The sequence below is a fragment of the Orycteropus afer genome, unplaced genomic scaffold (assembly GCF_000298275.1).
Source record: "Orycteropus afer afer isolate SDZICR_OR568_19922 unplaced genomic scaffold, OryAfe1.0 scaffold00108, whole genome shotgun sequence".
NCBI classification, from domain to species: Eukaryota; Metazoa; Chordata; class Mammalia; order Tubulidentata; family Orycteropodidae; genus Orycteropus; species Orycteropus afer.
Window position 1 is genome coordinate 6,310,438 of NW_006921695.1, and position 21,724 is coordinate 6,332,161.

Here is a 21,724-nt window from a genome sequence, read left to right on the forward strand (position 1 = left end):
ATCTATTTATTTATACATATATATACATGTATGTGTGTATATGTTGTTGTTATTGTTATTAGTTGCTGTTGACACGCTTCTGACATAGTGTGACCCTATGTACAATAGAACGATACATTCCCAGTCCTGCACCATCCTCACAGTCATTGCTGTATATGAGCCCATTGTTGCAGTCATTGTGTCAGTCCAACTTGTTGAGGGTCTTCCTCTTTTTTGCTGATCCTCTACTTTACCAAACATGATGTCCATCTCCAAGGAGTGGTTCTTCCTGATAACATGACCAAAGTATGTGAAATGAAATCTCTTCATTCTTGCTTCTAAGGAGCATTCTGGCTGTACTTCTTCCAAAACAGATTAGTTTGTTCTTCTGGTAGTCCATGGCATATTCAATATTCTTTACCAACATCATAATTTAAAGCATCAACTCTTCATTCTTCCTTTTTCATTCTCCAGCTTTTGCATGCATATGAGGTAACTGAAGATACCGAGGCTTGGGACAGGCATGTCTTAGTCCTCAAAATTACATCTTTGGTTTTGAACACTTTAAAGAGCTCTTTGCAGATTTGCCCAATCTAAAACATCATTTGATTTCTTGACTGCTGCTTCTGGGCATTGATTGTGGATCCAAGTAAAATGAAATCCTTGACAACTTTAATACTTACTCCATTTACCATGGTATTTCTTACTGCTCCAGTTGTGAGGACTTTTCTTTATGTTGAGTTGTAATCCATACAGAAGGCTGTAGATTTAGATCTTCGTCAGTAAGTGCTTCATGTCCTCTTCACTTACAGCAAGCAAGGTTGTGTCATCTGCATATTGCAAATTAGTATGAGTCTTCTTCTAATCCTATGCTGTGTTCTTCTTCATATAGTACAGTTTCTCAGAGTATTTGCTTAGCATACAGATTGAATAAGTATGGTGAAAGTATGCAAGTCTGATGCATATCTTTCCTAATTTTAAACCATGCAATATTCCCTTGTTCTGTTTGAATGCCTGATTCATGTTCTATGTAAAGGTTCCATGTGAGAACAAAAAAAAAAAAAAAATGTTGTGGAATTCCCACTCTTCACAATGTTATCCATAATTTCTTATGATCAATAAAACACAAGCGTGTATTTTTCTGGTATTCTCTACTTTCAGCCAAAATACATCTGACATCAGTATGATATCCCTCACTCTACCTACTCTTCTGAATCTAGCTTGAATTTCCTGGAGTTCCCTGTCAATGTAATGCTGCAACCATTTTGTTTAATTATCTTCAGCAAAATTTTACCCACATGTGATATTAATGATAATAACTTCCTCATTCTGTTGGATCATCTTTCTTTAGAATGGGTACAAATATGGATCTCATCCAGTTGGTTGGCCAGGTAGCTGTCATCCAAATTTCTTGGCATAGACAAATGAGTGCTTTCAGCATTGTATCCATTTGTTGAAACATCTCAATTGATATTCTCTCAATCCCTGAAGCCTTCTTTATTGCCCATGATTTCAGTGAAGCTTGGACCTCTTCCTTCACTAACATAGGTTCTTGATCATACGCTACCTCCTGAAATGGTTGAATGTCAACCAATTATTTTGGGTACAGTGCCTCTGTGTATCCTTGCATCTTCTTTTGATGCTTCTAGCTCTGGTAGCATAGTGGCTAAGGCACTTGACTGCTAACCAGAAGGCTGGCGGTTCAAACCCACCAGCTACTCCTCGGAAGGAAGATGGGGCAATCTACTTCCGTAGTGATACTGCCTCGGAAACCCAAGGAGGGATCTCTATGAGTCGGGTCCGACTCAATGGCACATAGCAACAACAACATTTTGCCTATAAAATCCTTCAGTATTACAACTCAAGGCTTGAATTTTTCTTCAGTTCTTTCAGCTTGAGAAATGCAGAGCATGGTCTTCCCTTTCAGTTTCAAACTCCAGGTGTTTGCACAGTTCATTAAAGTACTTAACTGTGTCTTCTTGAGCTGTCATTTGAAATCATCTGTTCAGCTCTTTTACTACATCATTTCTTCCATTTCTTTAGCAACTCTATGTTCAATAGAAAGTTTCAGAATCTCTGACATTTATTTTGGCCTTTTCTTTCTTTCCTGTCTTTTTAATGACTTTTTGCTTTCTTCATGTATGTTGTGCTTAATGTCATCCCACAACGCATCTGGTCTTCAGTCACTGGTGCTCAGTGTGTCAAATATATTCTTCAGATTATCCCTAAATTCAGGGGAGATATTCCAAAGGTTGTGCTTTGACTCTCCTGGACTTGTTTTAGTTTTCTTCAGCTTCAACTTGAACTTGCACATGAGCAATTGATGGTCTGTTCTGCAGTTTGTGCCTGGCCTCATTCTAACTGATAATATTGAGCTTTTCCATCATCTCTATCCACAGATTTAGTTTATTTGATTCCTGTGTATTCCATATGCTGAGGTCCATAAAAGTATCATGTGTGTGTGTGTGTGTGCATTGTTGTTACTTGCCATCATGTCAACTCTAACTCATGGACTCATGGAGACTTTATGTATAGCAGAAAAAAACATTGACAGCCCTGCATCATCTTCATGATTTACTACATACATGTTTTATATATGTTTTACTACATATATATGTATATATTTATATATAGTATGTTTAATCTGTGTGTGTGTGTGTGTGTGTGTGTGTAAGGAGTCCTTGTGGTGCAACAGTCAAGTATCAAGCCCACCCAGTGGCTCTGCAGGGGAAAAGACCTGGATATCCATTTCCATAAAGATCACAGCCAAGAAAACCCTATGGCGCAATTCTACTCTACCACACAGGATCACTATGAGTCAGAATCAACTTGATGACACCCAGCAACACCAACAAACACTTATACATGTTATACATGTACATGCATAGTGTATAAAACTTATTGACTTTTATTTGATGTGCTAACAATGTGTTTTCATATCTAAAAATACTCAAAGTATGTTTTTATTTAATAGCATTTCAAGGCTATCTATAGTGTTAATTGAACTTCACCACATTTATGAGACAAGAATAGCTTATTGATGCTGCATTGAAATAAACAAGAATCATTTTGATATCTGTGGAATTCTGATGAGTTCAGATTAGATCATAGTTTCAGCAGAACAATTTTCTTAAACAGTCCTGCTATTTAGAATAAGTGAACACCACATACTGTCACTGACTTTTTCAGAATCATAAGAAACATTTGGCTTCACCCTTGTACTTTGGTGTTAAATGTGTTCACCATCATTGTTATTATTACTGTTGAATCTATTCTGACTCATGGCGAGCCAGGTGTGCAGAGTGGAATTGTAATCCATAGGACTTTCAAGGTGGTGACCTCTTGGAAGCAGATCCCTAAACCTGTCTTCTGAAGCTCCTGTAGGTGGGTTCAAATTGCCAACCTTTCAGCTAGTCGTTGAACACTTAACCATTTGCACCAATGGACTCCTTGTTGCCATTACTTATTGTTGTTAGGTGTTGACAAATAGGTTCCAAATCATGGAGACCTATGCACAACAGAATTGAACACTGCCCAGTCCTCACAATTGTTCCTATTGGATTCTAGCCATCATTTATAAGCATACAGTATCCACAGAACTTCAGAATAAAATAAATCCTAAAACATAGGTTAAAGTAGAGATTCTCTAACTGGCTTATTCATAAGAATAACTTGTCCCTTATCCCTACATGCCTAGTGAGTAGGAATCTAATGAAAGGAAGCTTTGGAGATAATGTATACACACACACACACACACACATACACACATACACATATCACAGCCCTCCCTCACTCCACTCCATACACAAAGACCTTCAAGATCAAGCAGATCCGGGAAAAATTGGTCTAATGTGAGAAGCCGTAGAATTAACCTCAGAGTCTTGATGGACCACTTCTCAGATATTTGATGCACTTTGTAAGCTTAGATTTGGATTGTCATCTCATTGGTAATTAGAGAGGAGGAGGTAGGTGGCAAATTATAACCAGCCAGCCAGATTTTGAGGCCAAGGGTGAAGTCACAGTGGTGGTGTTTTGAGTTATATATGAATGCCTCAATCCATTATTGTCAGGTAATCAGTCACCTCTACAATGAGCAGATATTTCATTCTGGGCCTTCAAATCACAATAAATCATAGCATTTGTCATGCAAAATAGCCAGAATGTGCATTCCCAAAGCAAGAGTTCTGATGTGAGCAAATGCATTGGTGAACATTGGCTATGCATTTTATAGCCAAATGTTAGAGTTGTGCAGAGCTGTTATGAGAGTCAATTGCAGGCTGGGTGACAGGTCCAGAAGGCAGCTCATTTAAAACATTATTTGTAAAACCTTCCTTCTTAAAGCTTTAAAGATAGACTCAAATCTTATCCGGGAATAACTGTGACTGTCATCTCTCATTTGAATAGCAAGTGATGATCTCATTTTCCAGACCTGCAGTCAAAGAAAAGTTGTTTATCTTCCAAAAATCCATAAACTACCAGAATCCAGGTTTCTTCAGGTGTCTGAAGGCATACAAGATGCAGATAAACCAGATCAGAGTGTCAAAGGACAAACTTAGTACACTAGTCCAGTGGGAATCAATACAGTGCACTCTCTTCAAAATCCTGTATTCTCAGTTTCCCATGTCAGTTTACCAATGACTACTATTGTAAGAGGAAGTTGCTGGAAAATAACGAGTCCTTCCAAAGAAAATATATACCCTACTCTGATCAAAGGAGCTGTAGTGGCACAGTGGTTAAGTGCTCAGCTGTTAATCCACAGGTCTGCAGTTCAACCATACCAGCCTCTCTATGGGAGAAATATGTGGCAGTCGGCTTCCCTAAAGATAACAGCTTGCAAACTCTATGGAGCCATTCTACTCTGTCCTATGGGCTCAGAGGAGTCAGACTCGACTCCATGGCAACAGGGTGATGGGTACTTTGACCAACTTCACTGGGGTGAAAGTATAGAAGATTTAAAGACTCTGAAATTGACTTAGGGAAATGTTGACAAGCCTAGCTGTCCATCTTCCTGGTTTATTGATGGACTGTTTTAAGAGGAGCCAGCTGGTCCAGCCCCAGGAAAACTTCAAAAACATCATAACCAGGAAATGAGGACAATGTCCAAATATTATCTGAGGAATCAGTTCAGGTTTTTTTTAATTATTATTATAAAAGTTCCAGAAATTCTTCTGCAACTGTGTTAGCAACATTTTAAAAATATCTACAACTGTTGGATTTTTTCCTATTTCTGTAATATTGGTTGGTCAATCAGAATTCTCTGATTAATTTCCAAACCCAGGTGATGGACTGATCTTTTCAAAAATACTTATTCAGTGACCTGAAATGAGACTCAGGAATATGTGTAATAACACTTTCTTACCTGACAAAATTATTTGGTTTATTCAACACTAAAGTTTCAAAAAGCATGAAATCAGAAAACTATACATGGCATATGCACATCTATAAGGTAGAACACTTTATGTGAATTTAAAACATAAAAATGTATCCATTTGTCAGACTTTTTGTGTAAAGGCCTTTTCTTTTTATATAGGTCCACCAATTAAACAATACAGCCATTTTTCTTGCATATTTCACCCCCTGTTGTTGTCAGGTGCCATGGAGTAGGCTCTGACTCATAACAACTCTATATACAGCAGAATGAAACACTGCCCAGTCCTGTTCCATCCTCACAATCCTTGCTATGCCAGCCCATCATTGCAGCCACTGTGTCAATCCATCTCATTGAGGGTCTTTCCCTTCTTTGCTGACCCTCTGCTTTACCCAGCATGATATCCTTCTCCAGGAAATGGTCCCTTCTGACAACATGAATTTCACCCCTACACAATTTCCAGTTTTAGTTTTTCATAGTAGAGTAAGGACTGAAAGACATTTGTAAAGAGCAGACTCTTAGATATTTACATTTAAAAAAAAAGAAAACAGAAAAGAAATATTATCATTCTCTTCTCACTCACAGCTTACTAGCTCACATTATTTACACTGTACCATCAAAGGGTTTAGTAACAACTATCAGGAGGAAGTGGGAGGGAAGCTGTGCATTGTGGTAAATTGTAGTCAACGTCATGAGACAAAGTATATGTGAACTGCTGTATGGAAAGTGAATTTGCTCTGTAAATTTTCACCCAAATCACAATTTACAAAAAAAGGGGGTGGGGGGTTTAGTAACAAATACAAAAAGCTCTGGTAAACATAAAGATCAACTTATGTGAGTAGAAATGTGTAGGAATAGTAGAGAATGGGCTATAGAGCAGAGTCAGCTTGCTGTTGTCACTAGTCATATGTTTTACTGAAGAAGAAAGCTTTTTAACCCAGAGAACGATTTGAATAAAGATTCATTAATAGAATCTCCACAGTATTTCTTAAAGGCTCCATACACAGATAATAAGGATAATTATATAAACCTGGGGACTATTCCTCTAAACCAGAGCTACTCAAACTTGAATTTGCATACAGATCTCCTGAGGGCCTTGTTAAAATGCACATTCTGGGATGGAGCCCAAGACTATTAATTTCTAACAAGCTCCTAGTTTGCTAACAATCTGAGAACCACCAGTTTCCATTGAGTTATCTCTGACTCATGGTGATCCAGTGTGTGTCAGAGTAGAACTGTGCTCCAGTTTTCAATGACTAATTTTTTGGGGGAAAGTAGATGACCAGGCCTTTCTTCTGAGGAACCTATGGGTAAACTCAAGCCTCCAACATTTGGTTAGCAGGTGAGCATGCTAACTAATTTATACTGCTCAGGGACTCCAATCTGAGTAGAGGGGCTCCAAATGACCCACTGAGATCTTTAGTATCTCAAATGTATTCTCAATGAGTATAGCAAAGAAAGATTCAGTTGTCATTGCAAAACTGTAATTCAAGGTGGAATTTATTGTGTTCTCACTTTTTTAAATTAAGTAACATTATTTTAAACAAATGAGCTTACTAATCAACCATTATCAATAACTGTGTAAGGTCTTTTTATGTATCCCAACTAATATCTGAACTAAACTTTCTGTTTAGTGGAAAGGAGTTTTAAAGAGCAGTAGAAGAATGTGTTTTCATTTTCTGCTGATGTCAGCATTACCAACTCTGCCTAAGGCATTTGACTGCTAACCAGAAGGCTGGCAGTTCAAACCCACCAGCCACTCCTTGGAAGGAAGACTGGGCAATCTACTTCCATGAAGATACTGCCTCAGAAACCCAAGGAAGGATTGTTATAAGTCAAACTGACTCCAAGTCAGTGAGTGAGTTTTTGAAAGTGAAATAGAAATTCAACTATTTGCTCTCATAACTTTTGGCTTGCAGGAAAATAATTCAATTTATGAAAAACTTCATCAAGATACCTTCTTCTAACTCTCTCTTCTAATACTTGCTGTACAATTTGGATTTAGTTGATGAAAGCAGCTAAGAAGAAAAAGTCAAAATAATGATTTCTTGGCAGCAAATATCTCCTTGATGAATCAACACAGGAAAGATAACAACGGAGTTTGACAGTGCTGTGAAAAAGAAAGTAGAAGCCATTCTAATAGATTTTCTGTGCTGCAGATGGTTTATTTTGTCAAAATATTTCAAAAGAAACTTTTAGTCAGAGTTCTATTTCCTCTTGTTACAGCTCCTACAGTGATTGCCTCTTGATTTGAGCCATTTGTGGCCATCCAAAACATTAATAACATCAACCAAACTCTAGTAATGATATGCTCATACTGGCTGAGATTATGGGGACTGACATGGAGTAAACAGAGTGTTTGTTTCAGGAGGCCTGAGAGGAAGCAAGACTGAACTCATGACAAAGAGAAGAGAGAGAGAGAGAGAGAGGTTGAGTCTCTGGAGATGTGAAGAATGCAGCTCTCAATTGTCAAAGAGCTCACCATCACCGGTGCACAAGACCTTGGTGGACACATGAGCATAGCTGGGTTCTCCTCACAAACCAAGATACTTCATCATTTACTATTGAACATCCACACCTGAAGCTTTACATTCTTACTTAAGTGAAAAGTGTTATTCCAAAAGAACATAGAACAATTCAATGAAGGGGGAGACTGGGATGTATTTTTACCTTCAAAATCATGACCAGCTTTTTAAGGACTAGAAGACGAGTTTGAATGGTGGCTATTGACTTAAGTCTTACATGATAGTCATGACCACATTGACATGTTTTAAGTATCAACTCATGAAACTTTTGTGAGATCTTATTGTTGTACTTATTTTGTTTGTTGTTTTGTTTGCTTGTTTTCAAAAGGAAAATATTACTTACAATGAATCCTGTTGCTTATTCAACAAAGTCCAGCTTTGAAAACTCTGCTTCACCTAGAATTTATACTATGTGAAGCAGAAATACATAATAGTTTAGCATTACATGTAAAAACATATAAAACATGCAATTCTTCAATATTATATGTTAAAATATGTCATAAAGTTTGTTTGTGATCTCTTCACTGTGTAATTACCAGGAACATGGTTGGATATTTTAAGAGGCCAAAGACCCATCTAATAATATGATGGAAACTATGGGCTATTTTCCCAAGGATAGAAAAACACATTCTGCTAATAACTCAAAAGGTTCATAGATGCCCTAGGGACCTTCTTCTTCTGCATAGCTACCAGATTGTACATTCCCACTGTAATACAATAAAATGAAAATTCTTTAAGCCATTCTAAAAGAGTATATGCACTTAAACAGTGTGTACCCTGGATAGGTAGGCCAGCAACTCCAGTCCCTCTCAGAAGACTGTCTGCTGTCAGCCCCAGACTCCAGGAAAATGTTGGGGCGGTAACAGGATTCATCTACTGGGAAGTTCTGATAGCCACCAGCTTCCTGAGCTAGGCCAATGGAACAGCCTTCAGTTATCAAAGATGCTTCATTTGGTGCCAATTACAGTAATGTTTAATTGTTCAGCATTTCCATGTTCGGGAACTCCTCCTCAGTGACTGATGCCCATGGCGTCACTGCCATTCTGAATCATGCAAATGAGGATATCATATCCTCTGACTCAGAGGGCTTTATTTCATTGAATATTGTTTTAAGAACTGCAAATAGAGGGTTGGTTTTTGCTCAGATCTGATTTCTAAAATAAATTACTTTCTTTTTTCCTACAGGGATCTGGCTTATACAGGGGGAGACTGGAATGTATGCAGATTGGGATGTGCATGGACAGAATCCGAGGATATAGACTTGAGTACTGTGCCTCATTTGCTGGGAGGGATGTGCCTCTCCTTGGCTGAGAGGCTGTGATCCACAGTCCATGCCAAATGTGGTGCAGCAACTAATAGTACATTTCCATTTATGTAATTTGCTCCCTATTTTCCCCAAGGAGAGGATGAGTCAGGATATGTACACATAACGTGCAGGACTGAAATACCCTCCTTTAAATAGTTAAGAAGATACTATTTGATTTTGCCCATTCTGAGCATCAGAATCTATTCTGCACTGGTCAGGCAGCATCCCCCTAGGGTAACTATCTTTATCCTCTAGACAGAAAGACAGTATGTACAGAGAGGTGAATAAAAAGAATAGGACTTGTACCCAATGGGGTAGTTGTATGATTCACTGTGTGAATGTTACACAATTTACTTAATTCCTTTGAGCTTCAATTTTCCCATCTATAAAATACATTAATGATGGTATCTATCTCACAATTGTTGCAGAGATTAAATTAAGACCAAAACCAAAGTTGATTCTGATTTATAGTGACCCCCACTGGATTTCCAAGCCTGTAAATCTTTGAAGAAGTAGATTGCCTCATCTTTCTTCCACACAGCAGCTGATGGATTCAAACTGACAACTTTCTGGTTAACAGCCAAATGCCTTAACTACTACACCACCAAAGTTCCTTTCAATTAACATAATACATGTAAAATTATTAGATCTGTATCTGGCACGTGGTAAGTACTATGTGAGAGTTAGCTATTATAATATAGATAATGGTTGAAGAGTTTATTTAGCTTGGAGTTAAAATTGGAAGAAGCATATTGTTTTCAGGTTATAAGACAAAAGACAATACAGTGTAGGCTTTGGAATCTGGTAGCTCATCATAGTAGAAAATGTGGTAGCAGTTAAAAACAGCCCAGTTAACGAATTATCACTTAACTATATGATCTTTGGGCTCAATATCTGTATCTATTAAGTAATAATAATAGATTCCTTCTTATGAGATTTTGATGACACTTAAACAAAGCAGGTAAAGCACTTAGCACACTCAGAGTAAGTGTGTATGTAATGTTAGTTATTATTCCTAAAAATTAATATTAGCATAAATGTACACAAACTATAGCGTACAGCTATCAGCCATCCATTCATTTAAATACCAGTGATACTACACTTCCTATGTGTCTTTTTATCTGCTGTTGTTGTTATTATGTGCTATCAAGTCAGACCCGACTCATAGCAACCCCTCCTTGGGTTTTTGAGGCGGTGTCACTACAGAAGTAGATTGCCCAACCTTCCTTCCAAGGAGTGGCTGGTGGGTTTGAACCTCCAGCACTCTGGTTAGCTGTTAAGTGCCTTAGGCACTATGCCACCAGAGTGCTGTGGTAACAGAAATACCACAAGTGTGTGGTTTTAAATAATAGAAATACATTTTCTCAATGTTCAAGAGGCTGGAGGTTTGAATTCAGGACACCAGCTCTAAAGGAAAGCTCTCTCTCTCTGTCCACTCGGGGGGGAAATCTTTGTCTCTTTCCGCTTCCATTGTCCCTTGCAGCTTTCAGGTTCTTTGGCAATCTCCACATAGCATCTATCTTTCCCAATTGTACTTGCTTGCTTCTGTGCCTAATTTACTCTTTATATCTTATCTCCAAAGTGGTTAGGTTTTCTGGTGGTGCTATGGTTAAAGCATTAGGCTGCTAACCAAAAGGTCAGCAGTTTGAACCTAATAGCTAGCTGCTCTCTGTGGGAAAAAGATGAGGCAGCAGTATTCCATAAAGGTTTTACAGCTTTGGAAACCCTATGGGGCAGTTCTACGCTGCCCCATAGGGTCATTATGAGTCAGAATGGACTGAATGGCAGTGGGCTTGGGATGTACACTTATATGGCCCCATGAACACAAAAAAGAAAATCTTTTCCCAAAACAGGATTATATCCACAGGAATAGGGGGTTAAGATTCCAACACATATTTTTGGGGTGATGTAATTCAACAATAATACTATGTGTCAAGCATCATTCTAATCACTTCATAAAGACTCATTTATTCCTTGCAACAATTTCAATTGATGAATATCATTACTTAGCCCCATTTTAAATATGAAGATAAAGAGACCACACTCATACCAAGTTGCTGACCTAGTATACAAACCAAGACTGCAGACACAACACTCTTCTAACACTGTCCAACAGAACTTTTTGCAATAATGAAGCAGTTCTGTCTGTGCTGTCCAATGCAGTAACATCTGGCCACATGTGGCAATTGAGCCCTCAAAATGTGGAAAGAGGGCCGGAGGAGCTGAATTTTTTATTTTAATTTTAAGTAATTTAAATTAAATTTCAATAGCCACAAGTGACTAATGGTTGGCATACTGGGCAGCACAGCCTAGACCGCCATGTTGTATTTCTTTGCTAAAGGGCTAGTTCACCTAAAGAAACTAGTGGAAATCCTCATCCACACTGTTCTTGCTCCACATTTATCTACACTGGTTGCAGTTCCTTCATTCAAAACCTTTATTGCTGTTTTCTTTAAAACAACAGCCTTCAATACACTAGTTATCCTCAGTAAAAGGGAGACTCTTCTTCCAAAATACAAAGAAAAACAAAAAACAAAAAGGTTACCATGAAGTCAGTTCTGACTCATAGTAATCCTATGTGCTACAGAGTAGAACTGAGCTCCACTGGGTTTTTCTTGGCAGTGATCTTTATGGAAGCAGATCACCAGGGCTTTCTTCCATGACACTACTTGGTGGGTGTTTTACCTAGTGCTGTTCTAACAGAAGATACCGCAAATGCAATGGCTTGAACAAACAGGAGTTTATTCTCTTACAGTGTGGAAGCTTTAAGTCCGAGTTCAAAGTGCCAGGCTCTAGGATCTGGGTGAAAGGCCCTCAACCTTGGGCTTCAGCTCTGCCTTTTGCTCCTGGCCCACTGAAGCCAGAGGCTTTTCTCAGTCGCTGGCTGCTGAGACTGACAAGCCCAAGGTTGACAATTAACAAGGTATGGACCCGATGTTACCAAACCACACAGAAGGTCATGAATTCAAGTCCATTGAAAGTCCCAAGATCAACAGAGCATGGCAGGCTGCTGAACAACAACTCAGCTACATGCATGCCATAAGCTACAGTTTCTCCTTATATACAGGAAGCAGACCACATCCCTAAGGCAGCTACTCAGCTGCTTGTGGTAGATCCCACCATGGAGTTGATTACCAGTCTTATCATGAGGAATAACAACCACCAGCTGCCCAGCCACTCAACCAGGGCCAGTTAAGCTGGCACACGACCTTAACCACCACAGTGGGTTCAAATCACTAATCTTTTGGTTAATATTTGAGTGCAAATAGTTTGGGCCACCCAGGGAATTGCCTCCAAATTACTCCATTAATAATGACTGATTATTTAATTTCTAACTATTTGCTCTGAGAAGGATTTCTCACTACTTGCTCAACAACCAGTTGCTACTGAGTTAATTCCAACTCATGGAGATCCATCCCATTATGTAGCTCAATGCCCATAATATTTTTAACTGTAGGTCACATGTTGACAACTTATGCACGTGTTCATCCCATGTTTCTCTGGATAAAGAAGGAGTTTTACTTTGCTCCCTTTTGCAGAACTAGCAACTTTTTGATTGGTGTCTGAGCTTTAAGTGGAACCCAATCATACAGAAACAGACATCATGACACTTTCTGTTTAACATGATCAAATATGTCTTTCCTTAAGCCACCAAATTATCTTCTTACTTTTGCTTCTATTTCATGAAATTAACTTCCCTGAGCATGCCTGTCTGATTACAAATGGCCATTCCTCACCCTCTCACCCCTACCATCCCCACCTCCACCGTGTAACTTGGCAGGGATGACCTCTCCTAATTCAGAGAGAGTCAGGGAAACAACAACAAAAAAAAGAAAGAACAAAAGAAAAATCAGAAAAAGGAACACATACTTTTTCTACTGAGTTAAATCTATTTTGTAATGGGGGAGGGGAGAATTTCATTTAAATGATAAGATATGCATTGCGCTTACCATTTCTAATTTTACTTCATTATTTTATTCTATTATCTATGTTATGAACATCTATACAAAGAAGCAAGCACTGTCCCATTTGTAAGCAAGGCAGAGAGTATAACTGTCACTTTTACTTAAGTCTTTATTACAACATTACTTGTAATCAGCGTTGTCAAAACTGTATTCCCAAAATCACTGCCAGGATACCTTTGCTTCAAAGCTACAAGATGGAAGCCCCACAGATAAACTTGAACCCTGAGCAAATTTTTAAAATGTGATGTAAGGATTACCCAATAACTTCTAAAAGCAAAGTAGAAACATCTCCAGGTAGTTCAGGTTGAGTTGCTGTGCTCAGGGTTGACCAAATAACTCCTGTGAAAATTTCCTGCTAAGTCACTTCCTTTCTTTGTTCTCAAACTGATTTCCGAACAGAATATTTGTATCTTTTCTATATATAGACTGACTCAACCTTGCCACAATCTTGTGGGCAAAATGGTATGTGTGTTGTGGGATTTATCTTACTTTTTTTTTTTCTATGATATGACTGCGGCAATTTTGAGATTTCAATTTCTCTTGTTTTCATTGGATTCTTTTTTTCCCTTCACCTTTTTTTCTAGTAATGTGTTCATAGTTTACCTTTTGTGTGGTTTTTAAGACCCAATGAATGAAAGGGATTAACAGGTAACTTTTGATACTCAATTCTTTTTGTATTAATGTAATAGAGGATACTTGCCTGAGCACTTACTAAAAAGAAAGGCAAAAAAGAGAAAGAAAGAAAGGAAAAGCTCAATATGTTTTTCTCAAGAAACCTGAGGATCACCTCATAAGCCTGACCATTCTATCTGGCCAGCATAGGTTCCTTTCATGCAACATAAATGCCTTGCTCCTCTCCTCCATCTGAAGTTTGCAAAAGACTTTCAGTCAGAACTCACATCTACAGGTTATAAACATTGAAAGCTCAAGATCTTCACTATTGGATAGGTTTCTATGGATGAGTAGAAATATACTTTAAATCATCATAGAATTTTCACAAGTTAGGTGAACTCATGAATTATGAGTTCAGTATTATGAAGAAATAAAATTCATTTTACCCAGCAAGCCTTAATTTTGAAACATTAGATGCAAGCATGTTGATGTTGTTGTTAACTGTCTTCAAGTTGACGCTGATTGATGGGGACCCTGGGCACAACATGATTTGAGCCTTGTGATCCATAGGACTTTTCTCAGTTGATTTTCAGAAGTAGATCTCCAGAACTTTGTACTCTTTCTTATTCTGGGAAGCTCTACTGAACCCAGTTCAGTATCATGGCAACACACAAGCTTCCTGACAGACGGGTTATGGCTGTGTGTGATGTACATTGTCCCGGATGAATAGTAATAATAACCCATGAAATAACAAAATATACTGTAAACATGGAAAAGTGATAGAGAAATGAGAAGTAAACTCTAGAAGACATATGAGCTATATGGAGGAGCTAAGATCTAAAGAGAGTGAGAATTTTATAACCAAAAAGTTTTTTAAAAAATAGTAAATTATATTGTTACCTAGTTGTATTCTGTTTGACTAGTTGGCATGATTTAAAATGTCAACCTTCCATGTTGAATTAAGAAAACTGTTGCTCCAATAATGTTCCATATTATGTGGTTCACATGAGGAACCTCAATTAAGAAAAGCTGGTTTATATATTATTTCTTGGGTTCAGAATTCTACTTGTTAAAAATTTGTCAAAACTTGCTCTGGCAGTGAGCAACCATTTCACCACAAAGGCACACTGGGACCAAAGCCAAACTTAACCAAAAGAAAGTAACAGAAACCAGAAGGGATTTGAGAAAGGGAGGCATTATAGGCTTGAATTGTGTCTCTCAAAATATGTGTTATAGTCCATACATATGTGTATGTGACCGTGTTTGGGAATAAAATTTTTGGTGTGTTAATGAGTAGGGTGGATCCTAAACCTAATCATTTTTATGTTATAAAAACAGCAAAATAGCTACAGAACACAGGGAAGAGAGGCAGCATGTGAAGATGCTCTATAAGCTTGGGAATACCAAGTATCTCCAGCAAACACTTGAAACTAGGAGAGAGATAGAAAGAATCGACAAAATGAGACCCTAATGTGCAACTTTAGCCTCTGAAACTGTGAGAGAAGAAATTTCTATTCTTTATAGCCACTTGTGGTACTTTTGTTACAGCAGTACTAGGAAGCTAAGGCAGGAGGGAAAGGGCCAGACTTACATGTGTCACTAGAGTCAGAGTTCTGTTATCAAACAGAGACCTAAGAAAAATTCATTCAAATTTAGAAAAGATAACAAAATTTCTAGCATAAACTTCTGGTCTCTGGCACATAGTAAGTAATGATGTTTAAATAAAAGAATACATGAATAAATAAACACAATCCAGGAAGTGGGGAGGGGAAACAATAACCAGTCGTCTGAGTTCCATACTATATGCAACAGGAACTAGCTTTTTAGGAAATGAAGAGTAGCAAGAACAAGCAGAAACCACTTCCTACCAACCTCCTACAATAACCAATGTAATGGAAGGAGATGGAGAAACAATGATGCCCCAAGGTCCTTGGGCTGAAAGTAGATGAGGAGAAGGAGCTACCATCTTAGAGTCCCTTAAAAGTTTCTAGGTCCTCTTCTGACAGCACGGGGCATATCTGACTATTTTTAAATACTTTTAACTATCTAGCAATGGAGCAATTTACATACTCACTCATTCAGTTTGGGAAAGGGTTGAATTAGCATGTAAACCCTGGGAAAAAAATGGAAGAAGGTGAAGAGTTCCCACCAGCCAGTGGAAACATGTTCACTGTAAATGTAATTCAAGTCTCTCTGGATCCCTGCTTTTACAGAAACTTAATTACCAATATCTCCCACCATTACCACCACCAGGCACTTTTAGAAGTCCCTAAAGAGTGTCCTATCTGGTACTGAAAAAAATCCAATCAGCTAAGACCTTGTTGTTGTTGTTGTTGTTGTTAGGTGCTGTCGAGTTGGCTCTGACTCATAGCGACCCTATGTACAACAGAATGAAACACTGCCCAGTCCTACACCATCCTCACAATCTACACAAAGACCTGGAATCCATCAAATGTTTCCTTTTCATCTGTCACAGCTGCCCTCTAGCACACCTCTCTTTGGTCAGGGATACCTCCAGGGGAAGATTACCCAATAAGCAAGGTAAGCACAGACTTACATGTGCTTACTTACTAATCTATAGTGAATAATTTCATATGGATCTCATCACAAGACGTGATGAAAAACATGTGACACTCTTCACTACATGTTCACTACAGATTAGTAGGTAAGCACAAGTAAGTCTGAGTTTACTTTGCTTATTGGATAATCGGACACTAAATGCCTCCATTTATGATTAATAGTTCAGCTTTTACCTAACTCTCCTGTCAGTTCTGCTGGAGATCATGGCTTCTGCTAAGAATAATCTCAATGCCAAATGTGTACTATATGGTGTTGTGAGGGCAAAGTGAACAAGAACATCTCTCTTTCTTGATGCTCTCAGAGGGATACTAAGGAAATATTATACTCTACTGCCAAATGTTAGAGATTTGAAAGGAAGTAAAACTGACTAGTGTCTTGTTTGTTTTTGGTCTCTTTTCCTTTTGTTTTAGTTTTCTTTTCTTTTCTTTTTTTTTTTTTTTTTTTTTTTTTTTTTTTTTTTTTTTTTTTTTTTTTTTTTTTTTTTTTTTGCTTAAATTTTAAAAAAGACAAAAAAAAAAAAAAAAAATCTTCCTTATCCCAATTTATGGATGAAATTTTGTCTCTAAAAGAGAGATGTAGAAATTCTAGCCCCTGGTGGCTGTGAATGAGACCTTGTTTGGAAATAAAGTCTTTGAAGATGTTATCAATTAACTTGAGGTTATACTGTAATAGGTTAGGTCCTAATCCTTTATGACTGTTGTTTTTATAAGAGAAAAGATAAACAGATACAAGACAGAAGAAGGACACCAGATGAAGCTGCAGCTGCAAACCAAAGAACACTGGGAGCTACAAGAAGCTAGAAGAGAGGCATATAACAGATTCTCTCTCAGATCTCAGAAGGAATCAACACAGCCTGATCTTGGACTTCCAGCCTCCAGAACTGCGAGACAGTAAGTTCATGTTCTTACAAGCAACCCAGTCTGTGGTATTTTGTTATGACAGTCCTAGGAAACAAATACACCAACTTTTACCTTCATGGAAAAGTACACAGGTTTTGTATGTCAGATCAATCAAGGTAGAAAAAGTCAAGGTACAATAAGTCAGGATGGAAGGTGGTGCTTTGAACTAAATAGAATGACCTAATCCCTAGGTGTGGCTTCCCTGAGTTAGATAGAAATCAAGGATGACAGATTCCCCAAAGAATGGAAACTATGTTCCCCTCCCAGCCTTAATCAAAGGGCAGCAGAACCTCTGAGGAAGGGATGCACAAAGGCTTGGGACCTGACCACTTAGAAATTCTCTTACCCAGAGCACAGAGCCACTAATCCCTTCCTACTGGGAGAGGCAGCTTTGAACAATGAGTATGTCAAAAGAAATGATGATGGACTAAAGGCCAGAGGGTTTTCTCCCATCTTCATTGGTTGCTAAAAAGATGGTAGAGTAGATGGACACCTACCAAAACATGAACAATTGTTAACATAGTACAAACCCTGGTGAAAAGGAATTTAGTGATTTATTTCACTAAGTAAATAAAGGAATATAGTGTTGGTTTGTGCTTTTTGTTTGTTTGTTTGATTTTGTTCTGTTTTGTTTTACTCACAAGTTAATCAAAGATTTACAGATTACACAACTTCTTCAGTTTTTATGACCTCTCTCTCTCTCTCTCTCTTTCTCTCCATACAATCCATGCAGCTGTAACTGGACCAGAGATGAATCCAAAAACAAACAGCAAGTCATATTCAGAGAAGTCCTTTCCTTGCACAACCACAGCTTTGTTATTAAGCCAGCTTAATTTGTTATTAAGCCAACCAACACTATATTCCTTTATTTTATTAGTGAAATAAATCACTAAGTTCCTTTCCACCAGGGTTTGTACTATGTTAACACTTGTTCATGTTTTGGTAGGTGTCCACCTACTCTACCATCTTTTTAGCAACCAATGAAGATGGGAGAAAATCCTCTGGCCTTTATTTAGTCCATCATTGTCTCTTTTGACATACTTATTGTTCAAAGCTGCCTCTCCCAGTAGGAAGGGATTAGTGGCTCTGTGCTCTGGGTAAGAGAACTTCTAAGTGGTCAAGTCCCATCCAGGTCTTCCTGGATGCCTGTCCCTGAGGATAAATTCTTTCCAGAAGAGTAACTAGTGTCTCCTGCAATTACACTTCTGGGGCATCTGCCACATCAGTTGGCCCAATGTGTGCAGAGAGTTCTGAATTCCAGAGCTGGACACATAGGGACACAGACCCTCAAGCTTGAGATCAAAAGAAATATGATGTTAAAAGTAGGTTCCCTGGAATATGAGTAAACAGATCATGTCCAGGAACAGTATTAGATCAGATAAATGTTGAAATAATGCCAAAATCTAAGTACATAAAAACATTAATATTATCACAATCAAATGAGACCTAAAGGGGGCTCTGCTCCATGCAGTCATTCAGGGATAAAGTCTCCGGCCATCTCATGGCAGCACCATCTTCTCAGGCATCATTCTGCATTAAACTGATGGATAAAATAAGAACAGGAAGGACTCATAGTTTCATGGGTTAGGACTTGAAATTATATGCACCACATACTCTCAAACTCCACTGGTAGTAACCCAAGCACATGACCCTATTTTTTGGCCACTGCAAAGAAAGTTAGGCTATGTATGCCATGTATTTGTGGAAACTGGTTTGGTAGCTATCTAGCCAGCCTCAAGTCTCAGCCACAGGAGTCATTATTTGTCTGCCTGATTATGGTCCTTCCTTCTGCTATATTGGATAAGCTGATGATTAGTGAAATCAGAGAGAAAAGTATTAAATTATGACTAATTTCCAATGGCCTAAACAATTTACAGAATCTTAGTTCTTTAGAGAAAGTTAAATCTTAGAAACATTTAAGTAGATCAATTCCTCGTTTTAATAGTTATTTGATAGTGAGTCTATAATTTGTTCTGGTGGTCATGATGACCAGGTAATGTAAAATATTAGATATCTAATTTTTGGTTCCTAAGAAAAGTGCAAAAAATGCCTCACCCATGGTTTTACCAATGTGATGAGAGATTTGCACCTGAGTTAAGAAGCCTCTCTGGTTTGAGATCACTGCTTTAAGCCCCAAAGATCGGGCTTCAGGAAGCCCAACTGCAAATCTGAAGTCTCCTTGGTGAGCTATCAGAATGGAATTGAATGTGTAGAACTGAAGTGGGGGTGTCCTTATCAAGGATGCTGCTGAGTCACCTCCTACTCTTCCTCTGGAGGCCTGAGAAGTAAGTCTTGTAGGCCACACAGGTAACCCTAACTATTTTCCCCTATGAGCTTCAGAGACACACAGGATATGCTTTCCTGCTGGACCTCTTTTCCAAAATTCCACACTGTAATCTTATTAACCAGGTGTCTACACCAGGAAATTAGTTGATTAAGAAGAGCCTCAGTTAATACTTTTCTTAATACTCTGTGGATTCAGTCTATCTTCGATCATCCTCCAGCTTCTAGTGAATGACGTATGTTGGTGTCTTTGCATTGGTTCTGACTCATGGAGACCTTCTATACAACAGAAGAAACATTGCCCAATCTACGCCATTTTCACAACTGTTGGAGGTATGATTGAGCCCATTTTTGCAGCCAGTATGTATTTTCAGTGTATTTTCCTCCTTTCTACATATAGAACTAGAGAAAGGGAGAAGAGGACATGAGGAAGGTGTTGTCTCCTTAACCCCTCTATGGAGAAGGGGAACATTCAACTTGTCCCTCTTCCCCCAAAGACTTGACCCAAGAGATTCTCTTAAGGTTTAAGGGTGTTCCAGTTATCTATTGCTGTGCAACAAACTATCCCAAACCTAGTGGCTTTAAGCAACAAAGTGCTGTCTCCCACAATCCATCAGTTGATTGGGTTCAGCTGAACTCATTACTTCTTCATGCAGTTCCAGTCAGGTCCAAACCAAATCTTTGCCAATTAGTCAATTACAACTTAGAATGACCTTATAGGACAGAGTAGAACTGCCACATAGGGTTTCCAAGGCTATAACGCTGATAGAAGCAGACAGTCACATATGTCTCTCACAAAGCAGCTGGTAGATTCGAACTGCCAACCTTTCTTTCAGTTAGCAGCTGAGTGTCTTAACCACTGATCTACCATGACTCCTTTCCAGTAAGGTAGCAGCTGGGATTGGAGATTTCTGAAGGTTCCATAGGCCATGTGTCCAAAATGGCTCACTCATGTGGTTAGTAATTGATGCCAAGCATCTACATATAGCCTCTTCATACAGACTTCTCACAGCTTGATGTTGGGGAGGGTAGTCCTGAGAAGGATTAGCCCAAAGCCAAATATTTCAAGCAGAAGCTGCAAGATTTCTCATGAACTAGTTTCAGAAGTCCCAAAACATCCTTTCTGATTCTTTCTAGTGGTAAAGTAGGGCAGCTAGGCCAGCTTATCAAAAAAGCAGACAGAGGCTCCTATTCTTAAGAGGAGGGTGGTAAGGTCACATTGAAAAAGAACATTAGGGTTGGGAAATACTACAGAAGGCATCTTTGGAAAGTATAATCTCCCACAGAGAATGGGTCTAAAAGATGGTGCAGAGTTGGATTCTAGAAAGAATTTACTAGTGACTGATGTGAAGAAGTGTGGTATGAAATAGATAGATACGGAGGGTCCAGCCAGTCTGTTCTGGCATGTAGGAACTTAGAAGGGAATGCAGAAATTACATATATTAATTTCCTACCTCCTAACTATTGGAAAAATAGCTCTGTTGGTGCAGTGCCTATGGCATTTGACAACCAAAATGTTGGCAGGTCAAACCCACCAGCCACTCCATGGAAGGAAGATGGAGCAATCTAGTTCTGTAAAGATTTACCTCCTTGGAAACCCAATGGGGGCCGCTAAGAGTTAGAATCAACTAGATGGCAGTGGGGTTGGTTATTAACTACTGGAAACTGAGGTGTGGTTTGGGGAAGGGAGGAGTAAAGATGTAGATTTGGAAGACCTAGGCATACAACTGGGTGTGAAATCCTTGGGAGTAGATGAGGTTACTCTAAAGAGTAAAGGTAGTCAGGGGTTCAGGAAAAGAAGGTTGAGGAGAAGAGGCAGTGAAGATGAGGAAAAGAGAACCTTAAGGGTATGATTCCATTTAAGGGATGAGAGAGAAAAGAGTCAGTGAAGGATACTAAAGATGGGTGCAGAACAGTAAGAAGGAGATTATAGGTGAGTATTATGCCAGGAATGACCGAACGAGAGAAGAGGAAAAGGTCAAGAGTGTCAAAAACACTATCAGGAAGAGAGTGAACCTTAGAGAACCTGTATTTTTTCAGTGGATCAAGTAAATTCTTTTCAGGAGAAAAGTTAAGCCTACATTGTTGTTGTTAAGTGCCGTCGAGTTGTTTCCGACTCATAGCGACCCCATGCACAGCAGAACAAAACACTGCCCGATCCCGCGCCAGCCCCACAATCCCTGCTATACTTGAGCCCATCATCGCAG